The sequence below is a fragment of the Bos grunniens genome, chromosome 3 (assembly GCF_055505025.1).
Source record: "Bos grunniens cultivar Pamir isolate PY7600 chromosome 3, Bosgru_T2T1.0, whole genome shotgun sequence".
Lineage (NCBI taxonomy): Eukaryota > Metazoa > Chordata > Mammalia > Artiodactyla > Bovidae > Bos > Bos grunniens.
Genome location: NC_141167.1, coordinates 5819981 through 5843318, shown reverse-complemented (window position 1 = coordinate 5843318; position 23338 = coordinate 5819981). Strand labels below are relative to the sequence as shown.

General features: G+C 50.0%; 1 protein-coding gene and 2 long non-coding RNA genes across 18 annotated transcripts in view; 2 read left to right on the top strand and 1 right to left on the bottom strand.

Moving 5' to 3' along the window:
* AGAP1 (ArfGAP with GTPase domain, ankyrin repeat and PH domain 1) overlaps positions 1-23338 on the top strand; it is a 572168-nt gene that overhangs the window by 506770 nt on the left and 42060 nt on the right. The gene's annotated exons all lie outside the window — the stretch shown is intronic.
* Positions 236-4197, bottom strand: LOC147374896 (uncharacterized). 5 transcript variants are annotated; one of them, XR_015155029.1, is made up of 3 exons: positions 3070-3204; positions 2190-2274; positions 236-414 (listed from the first exon to the last, which is right to left on the bottom strand). It is a non-coding gene; the product is annotated as an uncharacterized LOC147374896 (long non-coding RNA). The 5 variants fall into 5 exon arrangements; XR_015155031.1 differs by lacking the exon at positions 236-414 and adding an exon at positions 511-625; XR_015155030.1 differs by lacking the exon at positions 236-414 and adding an exon at positions 1645-1851.
* LOC147374895 (uncharacterized) lies at positions 3632-12307 on the top strand. 3 transcript variants are annotated; one of them, XR_015155000.1, is made up of 3 exons: positions 3632-3764; positions 7239-7361; positions 7573-12307. It is a non-coding gene; the product is annotated as an uncharacterized LOC147374895 (long non-coding RNA). The 3 variants fall into 3 exon arrangements; XR_015154989.1 differs by having other exon boundaries at positions 7239-12307; XR_015154990.1 differs by lacking the exon at positions 3632-3764 and adding an exon at positions 4154-6028 and having other exon boundaries at positions 7239-12307.

Below are 23338 nucleotides of genomic sequence, written 5' to 3'. Positions count from 1 at the left end.
ACCCAGTGTAAAAAACGCATTTATTTTGAGCCCATTCTGTTTCTCATTTTTCATTTGCAGCAATTATAAGCCGTTTTTGAGTACACATGCATATTTAATGTACCTAAGAGGTGGTAAAATGGCCCGTCTTCTGAGAAAGCCTCTTTCGCGGAGGCGGGGTGGACCGTCGCGTCTCCGAGGCTGTTCCGGCGTCTGAAGCAGAGGCGTGGTGGGCGGGCGCAGCCGTCGCGTCTCAGGAGTGTGCGCGGTGACGGGGGCGGCTGGGCCTCCCAGCACCAGCGCTGATGTGTTTTGCCGGGGATCAGACAAGGAAACCTGGGCGTCCGTCTATGGGTGGGCCTCACGCGAGGGGTAAGAAGTCGGTTTCTATCAATAAGCAATAATGGTGTGGCAGGGCGGTGGGCTTCACCAACACTGGAAAATGAATTTGGGGTGCCCCCTTCGGTTCACTTGCGAGAATGAAGCCAGTTCATTAACCCTACCCTTCGTATTAGATGCTCTGTGGAAAGGGGGTGGGGAACTGAAAGGTGTGTGGCGTCTCTGCTTAAAACCTCTCAGCTCGGCGCTATGAGCTCTTCCGTAAGTTACGTTGTGTAGTATGCCATGTGGGCAACGGTCCTACAAACTGAAGACATGATACACTTTTACAGTTTTAAATTTTGATACAACGCTAATATGGAAATCTACTGGTTCATCCACTAGTGGCATTCTTCAAAGATTAGTTCGTGTTTTAATATGTATTTTTTTCATACATGTATGTAGTTTCCCATACATGTATTTTTTCATACATGTATGTAGTTTCCCATACATGTATTTTTTCATACATGTACTAGAGGGTAGTTAGATCTGAAAAAGAAAAATGATTGAAAATTGGATTGAGCTTAATGTGTGAATGCAGAAAACGTTGAAGTAAGTTGAGAAAAGATTAATTTTATACATCTTACTGTTTGTATGTAAAAGGAGCATATGTACTATTTTTAATACCATGAATTAGAAGAGTTTGTTTTTCCATCTGTCATAACTAGAAACTGTTTAGAATGATTAGAAACAAAGATGTCAGTTAAGTTTTTAACTGGGAAATATTTTGTAATAGTTTTGTCTTCATAAGTGAAGACTGTATGTAAGAGTATTTTATTATTCTGTCTTGAGTATTTTAATTAAGTTCCTGAGTGTATGACTTCCCCTTCTGTGCAGGATTGTACATATTGTATCTTTACAGATTACAGACATTTGAGTCTTCCTTTCCCACAGGTGGAGTCATTGTCATGAACTTCCTATGGTGAGGATGGTATGGTTATGTGGTCTTGCCCAACGTAACTTTGGAGTTTCTAAATTCTGTTCAACTCTTAAGAAGATAAAACATGTTTGAGAATTGACTGTGCCTTTGGTAATTCTCCCAGGGAGTTGTGGTTTTAATTAAACTCAGCAAATATTCATCGAGTGCCTTCTCATAGAACAGAAGTGGTCGCCAAGTGATGACCTTAGGTCTGCAGTGATGGGTGTGTGTGCTCAGAGCTGGCCAAGGATGCCAGGACCCAGTGGCATTCAGAGATGGAAGGGGTCTGTGGTCTCAGGGAAGTTCAGGAGAAATGTCTTCTGAGCTGGCCTTGGAACCATGGGGTGGTTCTCCAGGCTTAGGAGTGTGGGGAGTGTGTGGTGGAGGCTTAGGCAAAGATAGGAACGCCAAAGGCAGCCTGGGGAGCCCCTGGGGAGGTGGAGCCGTGGGGACAGTGAGGGATGGGAAAGGGCAAGGCCATGGCGGAGCAAAGACCTCGTGAGCCAGGGGTGGTGCTTCAACAGTGACTCAGGGTGGGTGGGCTTCCCTGGTGGCTCAGCTGGTAAAGGATCCACCTGCAAGGCAGGAGACCTGGGTTCGATCCCTGGGTTGGGCAGATTCCCCTGGAGAAGGGATAGGCTATCCAGTCCAGTATTCTTGGGCTTCCCTGGTGGCTCAGCTGGTAAAGAATCCACCTGCAAGGCAGGACACCTGGGTTCGATCCCTATTTTGGGAAGATTCCCCTGGAGAAGGGAATGGCTACCCACTCCAGTATTCTGGCCTGGAGAATTCCATGGACTGTATAGTCCATGGGGTCGCAAAGAGTAGGACATGACTGAGCAGGTTTCACTTTCACTGGGGGTGGGCAGAGGGTGGGCTCTTGGGGCTGTTTAAGTTTTCGTGGATGTCCCACCTGTTCCCGGGAGGATCAGAGGCAGCCAGCAGGGTCATAGGAAGAGATGGAGACAGGTGAGGAGACCAGTCTGAAGGCGGTGGTCCTGGTAGAACAGAGGGAGAGCCTCAGATACACTCAGAAACAACTCAACATAATTGCATCATGAAAACCCAGACCCCTACCTCCTCCACTACCTCCTGCAGTATCTTCAAACAGACAGAAAACTAAAACGTTTGCCCTGGAATGTCCGCATGGAATTCCACCTACGATGTAAGAAGTGATGCCTGGCCTGGTCCCTGCTTCCCCAAGACCAGGAGAGATACACCCCCCTACCCGCCCCATCTCGCTGTCTCCACTGGCGGTGCTCGCTAGCACAAACAGCTGGAGGGCTCGCTAATGTGGCCCTAAGGTAATACTAAAAAGAAATATTTTAATAAATTTTTATCTCCATCTGAGGAAAAGCCAAGTGCAATATATCCAGTCTAATTCTTTGAAAAGGGGCCCAGCTGTTTTCCCGAGAAGCTCCGTCCATTCTGTCTTGTTCAGAAGATTCATTCTGACAGTGGCATATAATTAGAAATGTGCTGTTCCTCCCCCAGCACACACGCATGCACGCACACACACACACGCTCAGGAGCATGGGGGAGTAGAACACAGCTGATCCTTCAAACACACAAACAGGCTGAGGACCATGGGGAAGTAGAACCCGGCAGATCCTTACACACACACACACACTCAAGACCATGGGGAAGTAGAACACGGCAGATCCTTCACACACACACACAGGCTGAGGACCATGGGGAAGTAGAACCCGGCAGATCCTTACACACACACACACTCAAGACCATGGGGAATAGAACCCAGCAGATTCTTCTCCAAAAAAAAAACCTGAAACCACCTTGCACGGTGTCGCCCAGACCTGCAGGGGACACAGGACACAGGGAAGCAGGGTCCTCTGACCAGCCGTCTGTCCCCTGCACCCTGATTAGGGCAGCTTCGGACGGCTCATAATTGGTTCTAGCGATTCTCAGCTGCCCCGAGAACTGCCGTTCAAACTTGAACAGCACAGAGATCAATCGAAGCTGACGGCGGCAAAGCCGTATTGACTTCCCATTCCTAAACCAGGGGATCATTAGTCAAGAAAAGCATCTTTTAATTACTCCCAGGAAGAAAAAAAAAATCTTTTTTTGGATGGATTCTGCAACAACTGCCATTTTTTTTCCCCTGGTGCATTCGATATTAAATTTATTGTCGTGGGAGGGGAGAGGGGGCCCTTCATCCCACTCTGTGATGGAGGTTTAATTTGGAGAAAGGAGCCAGTTAGAGATCGATGTGGTAACAATTAACTACATCTGGGGTGGAATCAGAATTCCCCTCTAATTGCTATTGATACCATTTAAGCACACACTTAAAATATTGATTGTAAATGGAGCTGCAGAGGGAGAGGCGAGGTGGGAACAGAACTAGCGTCGGGGGCTTACAGAGGGGCGGCCTGCTGTCTGCAGGCCGGTCAGTGCCTGAGTGTGTGGACGCCCACAGGGTCTGGAGAAACCAGGCAGGGCTCCAGTACCCGTGTCAGGACACGATTCGGAGGTAAAGACATTAAAACAGTCGTGTGCGTCTTTCTGGAGTGAGTGAGTGAGACAGAAAACTGGCTCGCTTGGAATACACATGTCAGGGGGTCGTGCAGCCTTGGAGCCTTGGAACCCTTGTGGGTTCGTGAGCAAAACGCCCAGGATACGATGAAGCCGTCTCCACAAGCCTCTGTGCGCATCCTGGCACGCTCAGCCACGCGCTGGTGTTCTCGGGGGGCCAGTCTGCATCACTTAAGGCAGGTCCTTCTTTTCAATCCCATCCCCCTTGCACTTCGAAGCTTTTTCGATTGACTTGCAGGGAAAAGAATGTCCTACCAGGACCGATCAGAGCCCTCCGCAGCCGCATTCCTCTTGGCAGCAGCTGAACTCTGCTGGGCTGAGCGGCTCTCTCTTCATCTCCCATCTTTGTATCTCCAGGTGGCGGGCTTTGGCCAAAGCCCGGGAGGGTGTGCAGGGACCAGTTGCTATTTGCATTTCACGGCAGGTAGCCTGTTTACAAGGCGCTTTGGGGGCCTGCCGATTTGGTCTAGGAAATCAAAGGAACCTGGAAGTGGAGAGCTTGCGTTTTCAATTCCATGAAAGAGCCCTTGGGAAAAGCTCTGAGCCCAGCTGAAATCATCCACCGTCTCTTTGATCCCACTCGGAAGGGACCCCAGCTTGCTGATGGGTGTGCGTTCCCTTCCCTCTCCAAGCATCCTTTCTCTGGGTTCCGTCATGTGTCAGTTCCCCTGCACCCCTGGGCGCCCCTCTTGTCTTTAACCTCTAAAACGCTGTCAGTCTGGGAGGAGGCCGTGGGGCCGGACGTCAGGAATCTGCGTGGGAGAGACTGACGGACTGCACGCTCGCAGGCTGAGCGGGTCCACCCGGTGATCCGAGTTCCGTGTCCTTTTGATTTCCGAACGCCACTTTCATCTTATTTATGCACATGGAGATATTGATAAAGGGGAAATGTATCCAAACTGAAAATAATTGGATCCCCACCGCTCCCTCCGAGATATTAAAAGCAGCCCCACTTGGCCACGTCTCTGTCTCGTTAGGTTTGATCGTTAAGATCACAATATCGTAATCTCAGGCTCAAATTTCTGGCATAAAGATGCACTGATCCAAATGCGGCCTCAGGGAACGTGCGGACCCACGCGGCCCCAGGATTGTCTCATCTTATTATTTTTCCACAGCTCTTGGCCCCGCTGAGGTCGGTGTTTTGTCTCTTTTGAGTGTTCCTCTATGCTTGACACCTTTTCCTATTTTCTTTCCTTAAAAAAAAAAAAAAAGGGAAAAGAAAAATGGGCAGGGGGAGAAACATGGGGGGGGGATAAAAAAAGGACTTTGCCATGATGACCAGAACCCATCTGCAGTTGGGTGACATCTGCTCCCCACATGTCACTTCCCTCATTAACAAGCAATTGAATTAATTAAATGCTACTCAGAACACGCATAACAAGCTACCGGCAGTGTCCAAATTAGCACTGATAATCAAGGATGATTTCCTTTATTATCCTGCTAAGTGGTGTGCAGACTCTGATCTCCCTGTCTGCCCTCATCTATTTACATACCCCCAGCCTCTGCCTTTGGAAGCGGAGGTTATCTCACCTAGTTAATTTGCCACGATCACCGAGCATGGCGGATTGATGCCCTGCCTCTGCCGCCAGAGCCGCCGAGTGTGGGGGGGTGGGGGGGCACCCTATCCCCCCTCCCCGCCTGCCCTCCCCCCAGCCCAGCCTTTGTATCTCAAGCTCACTGATAAATTAAAGGCCACCCCTGTGGTCTCTCAAGTGAGTAATAGAGGCAGAAATTTCATTTTGCAACTGGCTGATTTAATGATCCAAAGGGTAATTAATGGCCTGATTATCTTAATGTTAAATATGTCCGGCAGCAATTACTGTGACCTCCCGCTTGTCAAGGTCCGGGCTGTGCTCTTCTTTCAATTAAGTTCTCTGGGGCTTAATGGTATGAATAAACTCCTCTGATTCTGTCATCCCAGACGGACGCAGAGGGTTCAGAGAGCTGGGGGCTCCTCGGGAGTTTTAATCAGCCCCGTCTTCGACTCTGGCGATCAGAGTTAACAATTATCCCACGGACAGCCTCACTTTTCTTCTTCCCCTTGCAGGACCAACCCCCACGCCACCCCACCCGCCCTTTCCTGTTGTTGTTTTATTTTATTTATTTTCTCTTATGCGTTTCCGCGCTCGGAGGGAAGAATTCTGTTTGCGGAGGGAGTTGCTGTGCTCCGGCAGGCTCGTCTCTTCCAATATAAATTATCATGTGAGCGCTGTGGTTTTTCTGTTTGACAGGCTTAATTAATTGGCAGGAGCCCCCGAAAACGACAGGGCCACTAATTGCAACTCCGGGTGCATTCCTGTCATCACGGCATGCCTGTCAGCGGGCATGCCCTGGCCCCAGCCTCCAGAGCAGGGGGCCAGCCCTCCCAGCCTCAGGTCCAGGCGGGGACAGCGTCCTGAGCATGTAGGGACAACTGGCCGGCCTTGAGGAGCTTTGGGTTTGCAGGCACGCCGTACCCCACACAGGAGTGATATTTACTGCCTGTGAAGTTTACACGTCCGTGGCTCTGCAAACCCAGCAGCTGCTCGGGGGACCTAGTCTTTGACTTCAGATATTTTAGTGACTTCTCGGAGCAGGGCGGCTTGGAATCAGACCCCAGAGCTGTAACTCAGAGACTCTCCTTGACTGGACGGTCCTCATTAGCACGTTGCTAAATAAGCTAGGGTTTCCCTGAGCTCTGCACCCAGATCAGAAATACTCCGCTGTAAGTATTGAGCCGTCCAGGGAAATGTACAAACAAGAAGTGCATTAACACTGCCTCAAAAATAATACCTGAAGATTACAGTTGACAACAGACAGAGCCGTCCCTCCGGTAAACTGCAGGCAGGGAGTGTGGAGGGAATCTACGCATTGGCAGCATTCTCTGATTAAGCTCTTGGGATAGACCGGCCCTAATTATAAGAAAGGCGGATCTAACAAGGTTCTCCATTAGGTTAAGTAAAGCGGGATCCACGTTTTGCAGCGTAACTCTGCCGTCACCTGCCTTTGAAGCAGGTGGACGGGATAGTGCTGCTGGTTTATCCCGTCTGCCTGCCGCACGCAAACCCATCTTTTATTTGATCCTGCAGGAAACCAAATGTGGGGGAGCCAGCTTTGCGGCCGGGGAGCCGTCTTGGATTGAGAATCGCTCTCATTTGCTTTCTGAAATGCAGCCATGGAGACAATCAAGGAATTTTTTTATGTTTAAGGATTTTTACTGTCACTGGTAAAGCTGAAAATGCAGTCGTCTGCTCGCATCCGTTTCTTGTAGGGGCCCTGACCACTTCTGAGCCCACGTCCATTTGTGGTCGTAGATGGAGCAATGTGATGTGGAGATGAACCATTAGGCTTGAGTTACGTATCATGAGAGACATTCTAAGCCGGTGCCTAGAAATACTCTAAAACAACTGCCTGTGTTTTGATTCCTCCACAGCAGAGAATTTTCCAGAGGGTCCTTCCTCTCAGTGATGTTTGGATCATTTTGCAGCAGAAACTTCTTTCTTCTGAGCGAGGCTCTGCTTTCTTCTTCCTCATAATGAGCAAGAGGCCGAAGCAAGTAAGCCTGGCCCAGAGCTCACCGTGTGCGTTGCTAAGTTGCCTCAGACCCATCTGACTCTTTGTGACCCCATGGACCATAGTCCACCAGGCTCCTCTGTCCATGGGATTCTCCAGGAAAGAATACTGGAGTGGGTTGCCTTGCCCTCCTCCAGGGCATCTTCCCAGCCCAGGGGTTGAACCTGTGTCTCTTGTGTCTCCTGCATTCACAGGTGGGTTCTTTACCACTAGCGCCACCTGGGAAGCCCAGCTTACAGGGTATGGGGCACTTTTTCTGAGCACAGAGCCTTCTTGCAACATTGGATGACCCCCCCACCACCCTTTCCCAGGTCTCGGAGAGACTATGAAGTTAGGGTCCTGGAGCCATTTATCTCGGGTCACCCAGGACTCAGGGACAGGTCATTTGGACTCAGGACCTAACTTCTGACACCCGCCCTGGTCCTCCAGCTGCTCCTGGCCTTTTCCTGCTCAGCATCATGTGGCCACATCCACCGGCCAGTGTGGCATCCAGAGGTCCCACTGTGTGCACACGTATCCATTCCCTCTCCTCCCCTCGGCCCCGGCTCATACTCCTACCAGCCTGTGTCTGCATTTAGATAGTATTACTGTAAATTTATTATGTATAATAATGTAACTGTAATATTTTTCCACTTATAAAATCTCGTAGCCTCACTCATGGTAACTTGAGGATAATAAAGCATCATTCATTTCAGTTTGCATTCATATGGCAGACCTGATTTTTAAGTTACTCAGTCACGATTCTGAAGTCTTAATTTTCTGATGTCAGTGCTAATCCTTAGAGCTTCTGTGGAAAACGGTGCTGAATTAAAATTTTTTTAAAAAATAGTGCTGATACCTAAATAGATGCACGAGCCAGTGTAGTCAAAAGGTTCAGATTTTCCCATAACCACATCCTTCTCCTGACTGAATCCCTGACCCAGCAGTGTCTGTTGAAAACATTCAGCTTGTTTTCCCAAAAGCCTCACAACCATATTTTTTATTATCCGCATGATGAAATGTGGAGCTGGACCAGAGGATAGTTCCGGTTCCACAGGCAGCATCTTCTATGATTGTGATTTTTTTAAAAACCAAGCATTTTCTCATTTTTAAGATGAACTAGTCATTAATCCACCCACTTAATCATGCGATTTAATGCTAAAGGAGAATCGTATTTAGGAAGTTTCCTGGGCTCTTTTGTCTGGAAACCCCAGTCGCCTTTGTGCCTGGGTCCTGCGTGCTGCTGGGGAGAGAGGCAGGTGCCCCTTGCCCGCTCAGGTGCTGGGGAGGGTCTGCTGATGTAGAGGGCGTGGTCCGTGTTGATTTTGCTTTGTATCCGCAGAGTGGTTTACTGCAGCGTCAGCAGTGCGCATTCCTGGGCCCCATTCCAAGTGTGTCCCCGTGGCGGGGCCCAGTGATGAGTTTTAGCTCTCTGGGTGATTCCTGTGGACATTAAAATTTGAGAAGCACTGGTCTCCACCAGGCAGTATAAACAAATGCCCACAGCCTGTGTGGGGTCTCTCTCCCAGTCTTAGGCCAAGTCCCTGGACTTTATTCCTCATTTCTGAAGACCCAGGTTACCAGTCTTCTTTCTTTACCAGACTCTAATTGGGCCTGGCATATCCAGTATGCCATCCCAAAGCTGCTATATCTCTATGTCTGCCCTCGTACAAAAGGATTATATACTATGAGCAAATGGCAGTTTCCCCAGGAATGCAAGGTTGGTTCAGTCAAAAGTGAGGCAGTGTAATAATACAGCACATCAATAGACCAAAGGACAAATACTGCATAGTCATCTCAAGAGGTGCACAAAATACATTTGACAGGATTCAGTGCCCCTTCGTGATACAAACGCTCAGCCAAGTGGGAATAAAAAGAAGCTTCCTCAACCTGATAAAGGACGTGTATGAAAAACCCACAGCTAACATCAAACTTGATGGCAAAGTACTGGAAGCTTCCACCCTTAGATCAGGAGCAAGACAAGTCCGCTGTCTCTACTCCTCGTCAACTTTGTACTGTAAGTCCAAGCCAGGGAATTAGGCAAGGAAGAGAAACCAAAGGCATTCAGATTAGAAAGGAAGGAGTAAAACTGTCTCTATTTGCAGATGACATCGTCTTGTATATAGAAAATCTAAAGGAATTCACAATGAACTGTTAGGGCTAATAAAGGACCTCAGCAATACACAAAATTCAGTTGTAGCTCTATACACAAGAAATGGACAATCCAAAATAAAAATTAAGGGTACCATTCCATTTACAAAAGCATCAAAAAGAATAATATACTGAAGAGTAAATGTAACCTATATACTGAAAGCTACAAAACTCATCTTTGAGAGAAATTAAAGAAGACTAACGACTGGCCGGTTCAAAATTAGGAAGGAGGACAACAAGGCTGTCTATTGTCACCCTGCTTATTTAAATTATATGCAAGTACTTCATGGGAAATGCCCGACTGGAAGAAGCACAAGCTGGAATCAAGGTTGCTGAGAGAAATATCAACAACCTCAGACATGCAGATGATATCACTCTAATGGCAGAAAGTGAAGAGGAACTAAAGAGCCTCTTGATGAGTGTGAAGGAGGAGAGTGAAAAAGCTGGTCTGAAGCTCAAATTCAAAAAGCTAGGATCATGGCATCTGGTTTCATCACTTCGACAAATAGAAGGGGTAAGAGTGGAAACAGTGACAGATTTTGTGGCTTCCGTGGTGGCTCGGTGGTAAAGAATCTGCCTGCCAATGCAGAAGCCTCAGGTTCCATCCCTGGGTCAGGAAGACCCCTGGAGAAGGAAACGGCCTCTCACTCCAGTGTTCTTGCCTGGGAAATCCCATGGACAGAGGAGCCTGGCAGGCTACAGCCCATGGGGTCACAAAGAGTCAGACACAACTTAGTGAGTAAACAATAACATCAATGACAGATTTTTTTCTTGGGCTCCAAAATCATTGTGGACGGTGACCGCAGCTGTGAAACTACAGACACTCGCTCCCTGGAAGGAGAGCGACGACAAACCTAGATAGGATATTAAAAAGCAGTGGCATCAACTTTGCCAACAAAAGTCCGTATAGTCAAAGCTATGGGTTTTCCAGCATCATGTATGGATGTGAGAGTTGGACCACAAAGAAGGATAAGCACCGAAGAATCGGTGCTTTCAAATTGTGGTGGTGGAGAAGACTCTGGAGAGTCCCTTGGACTGCAAGGAGATCAAACCAGTCGATCGTAAAGGAAATGAACCCTGAGTATTCATTGGAAGTACTGATGCTGAAGCTCCAATACGTGGGCCACCTGATGCGAAGACCTGACCCATTTGAAAAGACCTTGATGTTAGGAAAGACTGAAGGCAAAAGGAGAAGGGGGCGACAGCAGATGAGATTGTTAGATAGCACCACCGACTCAATGGACATGAGTTTGAGCAGACTCCGGAAGATAGTGAAGGACAGGGAAGCCTGGTGGGCTGCAGTCTGTGGGGTCACAGAGTCGGACATGGCACAGTGACCGAACAACAAGAACCAATAACTGACAAGACGTCCGTGTTCGTGGCATCAAAGACCTAATACTGCTATGGTAGCAGGACTCCCCAGAATAACGTCCAGAGTCAACAGTCTCTTTCAGAAGTGCAAGCGCCTTTTTTTGCAGGAATGGACAAACTGATGCCATACATTAAATGGAAACTCACGAGACCTTCAGATAGACAAAACAATTTTGTAAAGGAATTACAAAGTTGGAGGGACCATATATCCTAATTTCAAAACTTACTACAAAATTATAATAATCCAAGATCGTGATGCTGCCATAAGAATAGACATATAGATCAACGGTATAGAATCGAAGGTCCTGAAATAAGCCCTACGAGTACCATCAAGGGGAACCCTCCCGAACCAGACCACTGCCTCTCACGTGGTCACGCAGCTCATGAGAGACCTTCGCAACTGAAGAGCCTGTGGCCAAAGCAAGGTGACCTTGGCCCTTGACACCCAGCACCCAGAAGCCATCGAGGCCAGAGGTGAGCTGAGCCCCAAAGGCTGGGGGTGGTGGTGAGCCAGTCCTTGGGAGACTGAGAAGGCTGTTGTTCGCCGTCCTTCCTGCAAAGCATAACCTCCAGGGTGGATCCACGTGGCCCGTCAGCATTGTGAAGACCGAGTGTACCAGCTCTCACATGCCTGCCCACTTCTGACAGCACCCGGGCGAGCGGGCTGGCCCCCCCACGCCGTCCCCCACCCAACGCCGTCCTGCCTTGCCAGCTCTCCTACATCCTGACAACCCTGAGCACAGCCCCTGAGCTGTCGCACAGCGTCCTGATACTTAATGTTTCCCAGAACCCCCTGGAGGTCACACAGCAGGTACTTGGTGACAGGGAGTCTGTTCCCAGGAGCCCAGCTCCAGAACCCACACTCTGAGCCTCCGTGCTTTGCCGCTGGGCTGTTAGGGGTCAGTGGCCAGTGGGTACTGCCTGTGGCACCAGACAGCCGCGAGACACAGTACAGCTGCCCTCGGGGCTCAGCAGGACACAGGATGACCAGATGGCAGCGTGTCTGCGCCTGCCCCCTCACCTCCTGCCAACACCCAGCGGGCAGCTTGGGGCAGGGGCCTCACCCTCGCCCATGCCCACCCCCTGCCATGTAGCACGTGGTCTTCTTTCCGACACTTGAGGACCACGATGCCCCCTGAGCACGGTGGAGACTGGTGGCTGGAAAGCGTGACGGGCAGCATTTTTAGTTTCTTGTTCAGGCTTAGCACGCACCGAGGGATGACCGGTCAGTCTCCTGCACGTCCATCCCGAGGCGTTGAGTTCTGCTTTCCCCAGATGCATGCTGGTCGCACCTGCCTGCCTCCTCGAGGGGAGGAATCGCTGGTCAGCCTTTGTCAGGGGTATGGGCTGCCTGAGGCTGGGACTGCGTGTCTGCTCTGGGGGAGGGCTGGCGGGGGGGTGGTCCTTTGAGCACTTTGTATGAGAAAAGAGAAGAAATCAGGGGCACTTAGGGGTGCTTATTAGAAATACCAATCTCGTGTAGACTTGTAACCTGGGAGTGGGAGGTTTTCTCCCTGACAGCGGGTTACTTCCTTGGCGAAATCTCTCATGCGTCTGTTGCAGGAGGCTTAGACAGCAACTCTCCGGAGAAGACAAAGGTGGTAGCTATGGGAACAGCCCTCGCTGGGTTCTGGTCCTCACTCTGCCCCTGGGAATAAGTTAGCAGAGCATGCCCAGGCCTCAGTCTTGTCATCTGTAAACCTGAAGCAGCCGTGCCTGCTTCCTGAGGCGCTTGCACAGGTCAGGTGGGAAGATGCCCTGGGCCACCCACAGAGGCTCATCTCAGGCTGCAGAGAGGGCAGAAGCTGAGAGCGGGGCCAGCCTGGCGTCCTCTGCATTCTTCTAGCCCATTTCTCGGCGTGCCTTGGTCCCCCTCTTTATCCAGAGCGTTCTCGGACCCGGTGTCCCCACACCCCAGTCAGGGTGGAGACCTCGGCGGGTGGGACCAGGGGGCCAGCGGGGCCCTCCCACCCAACCAGCAGCGCCCAGCACGGGCAGAGCAGCAGCAGGACCGGGAGGCAGCGCCCAGGTCATTGGCCGAGCTCCAGGGAGGCCCAGAGGCCCCCGATGTGGATGGAGCGGGTGGACAGGCTTGTTATGGGACAAGGTGAAGGCCGAGCCTCACCCCAGACATGTCTTCCCCCCTCCTTAACCCGCAGCCTGTTGTCAATGAGCCACCTTTGCTGAGAGCTGAGGGTCTGGAGGTCTGCGGGTCACACAGGACTAGCTCCTGCCTTTCTCCTTGGACTCTTCAGGGAGGCAGGCATGCTCCAGCCAGCTGCTAAGTGAAAGTGAAAGTACTCAGTTGTGTCCGACTCTTTGCGACCCCATGGACTGTACAGTCCATAGAATTCTCCAGGCCAGAATACTGGAGTGGGTAGCCTTTCTCTTCTCCAGGGGATCTTCCCAACCCAGGGATCAAACCCAGGTCTCCCACATTGCAGACGGATCCTTTACCAACTGAGCCATCAGGGAAGCCCCCAGCCAAGTGGCCCGGAAAGGGCAGCCTCAGCCGTGGAAGTGTGGCCCCTGCCCACGAAGTGGCTGCTGGCTGGGGGGCTGCCAGCACGATCCCCAAGCTCTCCGCCCCGCCCCCCTGCCCACCACGCCCCAGACACCAGGGCGTGTGATCTGCGGCCACTGGGCAGCTGTGCTGCTGCTTTGCTGGCCTGGGGCCTGACCTCCAGGCCTCGCCTGCCCTCTTCTGTAAATGCTCACATGCAGCTCTTCAGCCCAACCAAGGTGCCTCCAGACCCTGACCGGTCCCCTGCCCTCAAACCCCAGGAGGCCAGATAAAGCCAGTCGCCTTCATCCCAGCTCAGCCTTCACTGCAAGCAGAGATCGGGATGCAGGAAGCAATGGACCGAGGGCAGAGTGAGGCCCGCAGGAGGTGGGGAGAGACGCAGGTGGAGGCAGGAAGTGGGGAGACCAGAAGCTGAGACGGGAGCGAGCCTTCTGACTTCATCACAGCTTCCTAAGAACTCACTGGTCTCAGCCCGAGGTTGAAGAGGACTCTGTTCCTCACGTTTGCCCACCTGGTTTGGAAATCATGGGGCCGGGGAGGCTGAATTACTTATTCAAGGGCAGGGAATGCGGCTGCCGACTTTGAGTTAGGAGCCCACGGCTGGCTCTGCACCGCTCACCCCGTTGTTGCGCCCGCTGGGTCCTCTGCACCTGCCTGTCGCGCTTGATTTCTGAAACACGCTTCCAGCACCATGGCTGGGTTTCATCTGGCCGTGAAGCCACCATCAAAGGCGGTCCCCTGACCCATGTGTTCACAGGCAGCCTGGAAACCTTTGCTGTCCCATTGCTAACACTCCTTCGGGCTCTCTGCAGAACAGCTCTGGTGTTTGGCCAGCCTGTGGACACTTGGGTGATTATCCAAAGCGGGGGCCCCATGGGGCCCGGAGCACAGAGAATGCGTGTATTTACAGCGCAAACGTGCTTCCCGAGGTGGGGGGTGGAGTCCGGTTGCTGCTACAACAGCCCGTCTCCTGGCGCTTTTCAAAAGGGGCTCTTTGGACAATGGTCTCACGCTGAGCCCAAGTCCTGCGATGGCTACCCGGGCTGTGGTTTAATGAGGGACCCAGGACCGATGTTCCAGACACCAGCTCTGACATGGCCTTCCCAAACCCTAGTGCTGCCCATCAAACACCTCTTCGGCTGGGGCACCCCTTTCGCCGCTGAAGACGAGCCTGCGGGTCTCCGTGGCTTCTCCCTGGGGCGCTTCTGCCGAGATTCGATGGAGTGGTTGATCTCGTGGCCTGGAAGGTCCCCATCATCATGTGTCTATTGATGTCATCAGCACCGCCCATGACCTTGAGGACCGTGCTCCCAGCATGGCTCCTTGGCCGTGCTGCCTGCAAAACCCTGCTCCCCTGGCCTGACTCCTCCTGTCCACTGTCTCTCCCCCTTATCATCACAAGGCCTCCTCCCTCCCCAAGCTCAGCAAAGCCCACTCACTCTGCAGATCCATTTACTAAAGCCCAGACTGCAGGAGGCTTTGGCTCACAGGCCACCCTGAATGTGCAAGGCTCCTGCCAGTCCCTTGAATACCTCATTCTTAGTCCAAACGTAAACCAAAAAATTCACTCAAAGCGTCCTTGTGAGATCCTTGCGATACATCCTGAAATCTTGCAATTACTGGATTATTTAGTGAGGTGGGGAAGGGTAATTTTTAAATATTTGTATCAAGCTATATTCTGCCTGGGCTTCCCGGGTGGCTCAGCAGTAAAGAGTCTGCCTGCAATGTGGGAGATGTGGGTTCCATCCCTGGGTCGGGAAGATTCCCTGGAGGAGGAAATGGCAAACCACTCTTGTATTCTTGCCTGGAAAATCCCATGGACAGAGGAGCCTGGTGGGCTGCAGTTCATGGGGTTGCAAAGAGTCAGACGTGACTGAGCACGCACGCATATTGTGGACACAGTGCCTTGCACGCATCTGAGGGAGCCAGGAGTTCCAGCAGTTCTGACAATCACATACACATGTGTCACCCACTTTCCTGTGGTTACATTTCTGTCACCCCAGGAAGTGGCCTCGTACCCTTCCAGCTGATCTCTGTTAAACAGTGTTCATGGATTTGCTCTCTATCAGGACAAGACTTTGTTGTTGTTCAGTCACAAAGTCGTGACCGACTCTTTGCGTCCCCACGGACTGCAGCACAGGCCTCCCTGTCCCTCACCATCTCCCAGAATTTGCCCAGGTTCTTGTCCATTGAATCGGTGATGCCATCCAGCCATTTCATCCTCTGCCACCCTCTTCTGCTTTTGCCTTCAGGCTTTCCCAGCATCAGGGTCTTTTCCAATAAGTCAACTGTTTGTATCAGGTGGCCAAGGTATTTATATAAATAGCATATGTACTGTTTTTGTGGCTGACATCTATTGCTCAAAAAATCACTTGAAAAGGATTCTGCTTCTGCCAATGGTGTTTTTTTTGTGCATACTTCATTGTTTCAAAGAAATATCTTAAATATAATTTCTTATCAATGGCTGTTTTTAATTTTTTAGTGATAAGACCTAGAAGCATGGTACATGTCAGATGCATGGGTCAAGCTTGGTCTATGTCCAGAGGGTTCTGGTTCTGAAGCTGAGGTTCAAGTTAGGCTCACGTTCAACTGACCAGGGTCAAATCTCAGTTTGCCACTGACTTGCCGTGTATCCTGGGCTGTTTGACCTCTGTGTGTTTGACCTCAGTCACCCCGTCAGCATCATGGGTACAGTTATAGTGCCTGTCTTGTATCATGATTTTGAGGATTAAATGAGCAGGATATGTAGCACCATGACAAATACCTCAGCTTCTAAAGAAAAGCCTGAATTCTAGGTAAATGTCATCTATTGTTTTTTGAAGGAAAAAAATCACGAAGCATTTAAAGGGTGAAAATGTTCTCCAAGGTCACGTACTGTGGAGTCAGGTTCAACAAGCTCGTGTGAAAACGATCCTGCACACACATCGCATTGACTACAGTGTCCTTTAATCAAGTGAGTGATCAGAGAACGTCATCAGTATCTGCAGGAATACTGGTACTGAGCCAGCCCCTTTGGGACAAACAGGAACAATGTTTCTGGAAAGACAATGCAGTTATTTTCCTATGATGTAGTATAAAATACCGTATGTTCCTATGGGATCCATTCTGTCGCCGAGTGAGTGGCACGACTGCAGAACAGAATGAAATGATATTTCTTCCTTGATTCTGGGGAAGCAGACTCATCTCGTAGACGTCTTCTGCATCCCTTGTAACTTTCATGTTCGGTACCTATGAGGTGATACTCAGGAGTCACAAGTGATTTTCATGTGTGATCACAGAAGCTGAAGAGCAGTGACCATCCCTGGGGTATTTTGCACTGCGATCCAAGTCCCAGTCACTGGACTTTCAGGGTCAGCCATCAGTCTCTGCCTAGATGGTCTGGCAAAGAGAAGGGTGTGCCCTGTATGTTCCTGTAATATGGAGTGGCTCTTCCTGAAATCGAATAATTATATAGCTGCAAATCAATGGGCGACATCTGATAGGGAAAAAAGATAGTTATGTTTCTGAAAATAGTCATCCTTTGTGGAAATGCGCCCTCAACCCCTCACTCCCCCTGCTAACACTGCTGTAAGAGTAAAAAGTTGGGAAAACCTTCCATTAAGTATAAACAGTCTCTGTAAGGGCATCTTTTTTTACAGTTCAGGTAACATTGGCTTATAACATTGGGCTTCCCAGGTGGCGCTAGTGGTAAAGAACCTGCGTGCCAAGACAGGAGACATAAGAGACACAGGTTCGATCCCTGGGCCGGGAAGATCCCCTGGAGAAGGGAATGGTGACCCACTCTGGTATTCTTGCCTGGAGAGTTCCATGGGCAAAGGAGCCTGGTGGGCTACAGTCCGTGGGGTCCCAAAGAGTTGGACATGACTGAGCAATTAACACTTTCACTTTTTCATGTATATAAATTTTTTTCATATCCTTTTCCATTATAGGCTTTTTACATGATATTCACTGTAGATCCCTGTGCTACACGGTACATCATAGATCTTTGTTTTTTACCTATTTTATATCTATTAGTGTGTATTTGCTAATCCCAAACCCCTAATTTATCCAGCATTATATTTTGAATTCTGTATACACTGTAATGTGCTCACCACTGAAAGTTTCTATCAGTCACTGTAAAGCTAGATCCCTCTACCCGTTCCACCTTCTCCTCCATCCTCCCTTCATAACCATCACCACGTTTGGTTTGATTTGTTCTTTTTTTTTTTTCATGCTCTGCTTATGAGTAAAACCATATGGTATTTGTCTTTCTCAATCTTGCTTATTTCACTTAACGTAATACCCTCAAGGTCCATTCATGTGTTGCAAATGGCAAGATTTCATCTTTTTATGGCTAAGTAGTAGTCCCCTGTGTGTGTGTGTCTATAACATCTTCTATGTTCCTTCATCAGTGGGCACTTAGGTTGGTTCCATACCTTTGTTGTTCAGTTGCTCGGTCACGTCCAACTTTTTGCAGCCTCATGGACTACAGCACACCAGGCTTCCCTGTCCTTCACCATCTCCCAGAGTTTGCTCAAGCTCATGTGCATTGAGTCGGTGATGCCATCCAACCATCTCATCCTCTGTCGTCCCCTTCTCCTCCTGCCCTCAATCTTTCCCAGCATCAGGGTCTTTTCCAGTGAGTCTGCTCTTTGCATCAGGTGGCCAAAGTATTGGAGCTTCAGCATCAGTCCTTCCAACAAATATTCAGGGTTGATTTCCTTTAGGACTGACTAATCTCCTTGCTATTCAAGGGGCTCTCAAGAGACTTCTCCAGCATTGCAGTTTGAAAGCGTCAATTCTTCGGTGCTCAGCCTTCTGTGAAGTCTTGAGCTCCAAAAGTGTGTAAAGCACCCCCAGTGCTCCCTGGTCGGTAAACGGTACACACGTTATCCCCTTGCTGTGCCCAGATCCCCCTGGATTTCCGCCTCGTCCCTGTTTTGGCAAAATGTCTTATACCTTGATCATCTTCCCAAGGCCTGGGGTTCTCCCTCAGCCCACGGACCTGGACTGGTTCCCTGGACCCTGCAGCTGGATCTTCAGACATGAATCTCCTGTCCCCAGGCCTGAGTATAGTTTGCGTCTCAGACTAAAATGAGACCTTGTATGTCAAGGCCACTGCCTGGGCTTGAAGTTATCTGGCCTCAGCTCTCCTGCCTGGCGGAGCCTTCCTCCCCAGGCCAGCCTGCCCCGGAGAACCATCAGCGCCATCCTATCCTCTAGCCCTTTCCTCAAACTCTGACCTGGTCCAAGAGCCAGGACTGGCTGGGGTGGGGGGGTGGTGTGTGCAGGCTCATTGCCAAGCAAATCAGAACCACCAGCCTCCAGAAGCCACTTGGGGCCACCGTTGACGAGAGCAGGAGGTTGAGGGCTGTGGGCTTCCCAGGAACAAAGAGCCCGTGATTTTTGCCTTCCAGACAGTCCTTTAGAGTAGCCAACCCTCCTTCTCATTAAAGAAGTTTTCATTAGAGGTTTGTCCCGATGTCCTTGGTAATACATTAGTCCTTTCCAGACTGGAGTTTGCACACCACCTGACTGTGAGAGCGAGCAGCCTGACCTGGTAGAAAGAAACTGCAGGTTCTTGACCTGTCTGAGCCGCGTGTCAGCACGGGTCATTTCTCCTAACATCAGTGTCCATCAGACGCTGAGCTAAACTCCACTGAGGAGCCCCGTCTTCGAATCTCCTCTTTTCCCCCATTTATGATCCACTACAAAAGGTTTCGACATGTCTTTGGTGTGAGTTAGACTGAGTGTAGATAAAGACACCATATAAAGAGACTTCTCCGATCCTCGGGTTAATTATCCTAACGGTCTCTTCAGAGTGGGCAACTTCATCATCAGTTGATATCTAAAGATACTGAGGGTTAATCCACATCCTGTACTCTGGGAAGTTAGCGATCAGGTTTTATCCAGCATGGCGTAGGCTGTTCTTACTTTTCAGATTTTAAACCCAGCAGTTTCAAGTTCCTTTTAAACGTCAGAAGAGTCCATTTAGACTCACTCACAGTCTACATAAACCCTAGCACCTAAATATAGTAGGTATTTCTGAAGCAAAACAAACGTGGAAATGGTATGAAAAATTCTTTGAATTGGTTGAACAGTAGGCCAAATATTTGTTCAATGCAAAGCCCTCCCTCAGATGTGTTTCTTTTTAATTTGCAAGTCCTGTTTTCATATAGTCGTCAGTGGAATGGTTTTAGGGCTGGAGTCCTCCGTGAAAGGAGCCAGGCAGAAAAGGCAAATCCAGCAAGAGAGAAGCAGCTTCCCTGGTTGGTCGGTGGTAAAGAATTCACCTGCAATGCAGGAGACACAGGTTCAATCCCTGGGTCAGGAATATCCTCTGGAGAAGGAAATGGCAACCCGCCCCAGTATTCTTGTCTGGGAAATCTAGTAGACAGAGGAGCCTGATGGGCTATAGTCCACGGGGTTGCGATAGACTAGGACATGACTGACGTGACCGAGCACGCACACGTGTGCACGTAGGGAAGGAAAGCAGATTAGTGATGGCCTGGGTGTGGAAGTGGGAGCTGAGCACAGATGGACGTCGGGGGGCTTTCCTCGGTGATAAAAATGTTCTCACGGTGAATTGTGGGGATGGCTGCACAGCTCAGTAAATGTACTAGGAATTGTTGAAATGTATATAAACTTAAATAGGTGAATTGTATATAAATTACACCTCAATAAAGCTGTTGGGGGGAAAAAAGGCTTAGTACTGCCCTCCCCTGCCCCAGGGGGGCTTTATTAAGTTTATTAAGAAAACTAGAGAAAACATAGAACAAGAAAAGGCCACATCAGTGGGGCCCCCGAAACCACCATGGGTCTCCTGCCACAGTCGTCAGGGGGAACAGTATTCCGGCCTGGGATGAGGGTCGCGGAATCTGGGCCATCTCTTGTCCTTAGTTTCCAAAGTGAAAACTGCTCAGTCGTGTCCGACTCTTTGCAACCCCATGGACTATGCAGCCCATGGAATTCTCCAGGCCAGAATACTAGAGTGGGTAGCCTTTGTCTTCTCCAGGGGATCTTCCCGACCCAGGGATCAAACCAGGGTCTCCTGCACTGCAGGCGGACTCTTTACCAGCTGAGCCAGAAGAGAAGCCCAAGAATACTGGAGTGGGTGGCCGATCCCTTCTCCAGCAGATCTTCCCAACCCAGAAATCGAACCGGGGTCTCCTGCAGTACAGGCGGATTCTTTACCAACTGAGCAATCGGGGAAGCCCTAGACTTAGGTTTCCAAAGACTTTCAGGTAAATAGGGAACCTGCCGGGGCTTCCAGGTACTAGAAATAGCCTGAGACTCCCTCCTCCTGAGACTCCGATATGGTCCATCATGTCCCTGGCTCCGAGAGGAGCCTCTGACTGTGAGAACAGATATGTGAACAACACAACGAGCCATAGGGATGCTGCCAGTGGGGCTAGATTTGAAATCCTGGATCAGGCAGCTCAGGGTCCAAAATGTATCAGGTTGGCCAAGAAGTTTGGGGTTTCCTGTAACGTCTTACAAAAAACCCAAATGAACTTGTTGGCCAACCCAGTATTTGGAGAAGAGGCCATTCAGAGGAAGCCTCCATGAGGACAGATTTCCAGAGGCCAGGGTTGCAGAGGAGGCCTGATGAAGCAGGTTATCACAGGTGGGGCTGGCTCATCACACAGGGACCTCCAGAAGCCAGGAGGAGATTCCAAGTTCCACCTGGACCCTCCCACCCCGTTGTGGGCCTCCGTCACACACACATCCCAGTACGATCCGGTGATGGACGTAAGGCTGTTTTCACCGTCAGGAGACTGTTACGTGGTTTTTGGAGGCTTGAGAACATCTCTTTCCTGAACATCTTAAACATGGGCTGTAAACCAGCCAGACCTTCTTCAGCATAGGAACCAGGAGGCTGTGTCAAATCCAGAATGTACTCCCATGCATTTTAATTCCAGCGAATGGTAACAGGCGTTTCTGGAAACAGGTGTGTTTGAGAACCAAAGTAAACATTCCGTGGCTTCTTCCTGTAAGGGGTGTGGGCTCTGTGTTCTGAGCAAGACAGTGCTTCCCACGCTTACTTAACAGAACCCTCCCAAAGAAATACCTTCTGAAGGTCAAGGTCCACATTTTGGGATGCTCTCCCATGGAGAGCTGAAAATATATACGTATATGTCTGCATATAGTGTATTGTTCGTGCATCTCACACACGCATCTGTGATGTCACCACCAGCAGCACTGGATGTATTACATACGTTCTTCCTACATATACGGATGCTGACGCTCCAATACTTCGGCCACCTGATGCGAAGAGCTGACTCATTGGAAAAGACCCTGATGCTGCAAGAGATGAAGGCAAAAGGAGAAGGGTATGACAGAGGAGGAGATGATTAGATTCTATCACCAACTCAGTTGGACATGAATCTGAGCAAACTTCAGGAGATTAGTGAAGAACAGGGAAGTTCTGGTATACTGCAGTCCACGGGATCACAAAGAGTTGGACACGTCTCAGCAAATGAACAACAACAAGGCAAATTTTTTGAAAAGAAACAGTGCTTTAAAAACTGTTTTATAGCCTTTTTTTAAGTCATCGCTAGTATTGTATCATGACCCGCTTTCTTTCACTGTATATTTCTTTTAGAGCCTGATTTTTAACGAAGTCACAGTAGTTCATCTGATGGTTGAGCCATCATTTCAGTCCTTCACCTTCGGACTTTGGGAGCATTTGTAGTGAAACACTGAAAGAAGGCTGCACTGAGCATATTTGTGTGTCCATCTTTGAGGGGCTTACAACTCGTTTCTTTCTAAGGATGAGTTCCTAGAAGGAGCATAACTAGATCAAAGGTGGTGGATTTTTTGAAGAATTTAAATAGTGTCAATTTTCTCCCCAAAGGTGGTACTCTCTGCCTGCACCCCTCACCAAGCATCCTGCCCTTGTCTCCATCCTTCACCACCTGCTCCTCGGTCTCTTGAAGCTGGTCCATGTGTCCCCTCCAGGATCGTGATTGGACGGCACTGCTTTGATCGGGTCACTTCTCTCCTCAGAAACCTGCTCTGTCAGCCAGACTTCTCCTAAGAAACAGAACCAACTCTGTGTGTGTGTGTGTGTGTGTGTGTGTGTGTGTGTGCACGCGCACACGCACACGCATGCACGCACACACGCACATACTCATGTACAAGGAGAAAAATGTATTTTAAGAACTGGCTCCTGTGATAGTGAAGACAGGCAAATTTGAAATCTGTAGGGCAGAGCAGAGGCTCGGTACGCAGATGGAAGTCAGTACCGCAATCTTGAGGCCAGAGTCCTCCGGGAAACCTCCAGGTTTCTCCTCCTCCGGAGGCCTTCAACTGATTGGGTGTGACCCACCCACATGGTTGAGAATGATCTTCACTTAAAAGCAGCTGACTGTAGATGACATTAGCCATTTCATCAAACACATGCTAGACATGTGTTTGATGAAGTCACTAGGCCCTGCGGTCTGGACAAGTGGACAGGCGGAGTCGAGCATCATGGCCGCCTGGGTTCTGATGGCCAGGAGAATGCATCCCGGCAGAAGTTACCAGCGGTCCATCCTGGAGGGGGAGAGGGCTTCATTTTATTGGGTCCTTTTGCCTTTTAAGGGATAATCTCCCTGGATAAACATTACTACCAGTGGCCTCTTGAACGACTTCGGTATCTCCTGACATCCTCACATTTTTGGTCCTTCCCTGGCTCCTGTGACTTGATGTGCTCACACCCTGGACCCCATCTGCCCTCTGGGTTACAGCAGTCCTGTCCTTGAGCCAGACTGCTCACTCTCCAAAGGCTCCCACCCTGGGCTGGGTCACTGACCTTGGTCATGCCTTCCTTTCCACCCGGAGCGGCCCTCATCCCGTGTCATCAGATGGGTGACCACCCCACTGCCCGCCTCTCCTCGCCACCAGCTCTGCCTTCGTCCCAGCAGGAGGTGTGGCCCCACGCAGTGACCTCAGAGCTCGAGCGGTGAGGTTCC